We start from the raw sequence: 1,566 nt of genomic DNA, 5'->3' as shown, positions 1-1,566 counted from the left end.
AACTCCATAGTAGTGCGGTTTCTGTATTTATTTTGGCTGTGCTGAGTCTTCGCTGCTGCGCGTGGACTTTCTCTAGATGCGGTGGCGGGGAACACCCTCTAGATGGGGACACGCGGGCTTCGCGTTGTGGTGGAGCGGGGGCTCTAGAGCCTGGGGGCTTCGGTAGTTGTGGCCCACGGACTTGGTTGCCCTGAGGCATGTGGGATCTTCCTGGACCAGGGACTGAACTCAGGTCCCCCGCATTGGCAGGCAGAGTCTTAACTACTGTGCCACCACGGAAGCTTCTTTAAAAATAAAAAAGAAGGCTTCAGCAGGCTTTTCGGGGACAAAGATGGCTATGGCCAGTGATTTCTACCTACACTACTACGTAGGGCACAAGGGCAAATTTGGACACGAGTTTCTAGAGTCTGAGTTTCAGCCGGACGGAAAACTTAGATATGCCAACAGCAGCAATTATGAAAATGATGTCATGATCAGAAAGGAGGCTTATGTACACCAAGCGTGTAATGGAAGAACTGAAGAGAATTATTGATGCCAGTGAAAGTACAAAAGAAGACGATGCTTTGTGGCCTCCCCCTGACAAGGTTGGCCACCAGGAGCTTGAAATTGTAATTGGACATGAACACATTTCTTTTACCACATCAAAAATAGGTTCTCTTATTGATGTCAGTCAGTCAAAGGCTCCTGAAGGCCTTCGAGTATTTTGCTATTTGGTACAGGACCTGAAGTGTTTAGTGTTCAATCTCATTGAATTACATATCAAGATTAAACCAATCTAAACTATATGTTTTTTGAAACTGGGTTTATATTTAATGAAGGGGTGGGTGAGGGAGGATTTGTTCATTTATAATATTGGGGGTTTTATGAATGTGAAGCAAACTTTTTTGTATGCAAATTGAAACTAAGACAATATCTAAGCAGGCTTAACTGTTATCTTCACTTGAGTCCAAGTGGGTTGAGCAGTCACCGCACACATTAAACTCTGTAAATAAAAGCCACCTTTTGTTGAAATTTTGCTCCAATAAAACATCACAGCCTGGATGGAGAGTGCTTTTGGTCCTTCAGGAGGCCAAATCTCTGATTCATTTTAAAGATGAGAATTGTTCTAGAAGATGTATCCTATGACAGAGGGTCTTTTATGTAGAAACATACAGCCAGATTCCCAACTGTTTAAAAGCAACTGCAGATTTCCCCTTGTTTCTGCCACACCTGACCGAATTTAATTTTTTGGTGCTCATAAAAGTTGTTTATAGAAGCTTTTGGAGTTTTTGTGTTTGTCACAAACTCCTTAGGGGTTACTCACATTTAAATGCTTTTGTGTGAGCAGTGATTTCCTCAAGGTTACAAAGGTAGGGTCAGTATCCAAAGTCAGACACGTCTTTTATTATGTGCCTATTCCCATAGTTCGCAATACACATGTTTTGTATATCTGTGGGAAATAAATGAGTTCTCAGCTCTACAAATTACTTAAAATTTGGAAAAAGAAATAAAAAATAAAAATGTACTCATTTGACTGCACTGGGTCTTGGACGCAACATGTGGGATCCATCTCCCTAACCAGGAATT

The 1,566-nt window shown here is 41.9% G+C and overlaps 1 pseudogene; it reads left to right on the top strand.

The window, feature by feature from the left end:
- On the top strand, positions 1-1,228 carry LOC138425342 (protein mago nashi homolog 2 pseudogene; annotated as a pseudogene).
- The last annotated feature ends 338 nt before the right edge of the window (positions 1,229-1,566 follow it).

Source organism: Ovis canadensis, chromosome 20, assembly GCF_042477335.2.
Source record: "Ovis canadensis isolate MfBH-ARS-UI-01 breed Bighorn chromosome 20, ARS-UI_OviCan_v2, whole genome shotgun sequence".
Lineage (NCBI taxonomy): Eukaryota > Metazoa > Chordata > Mammalia > Artiodactyla > Bovidae > Ovis > Ovis canadensis.
The sequence above is the reverse complement of the archived record's forward strand: the minus strand, read 5'-3'. Positions and strand labels throughout refer to the sequence as shown.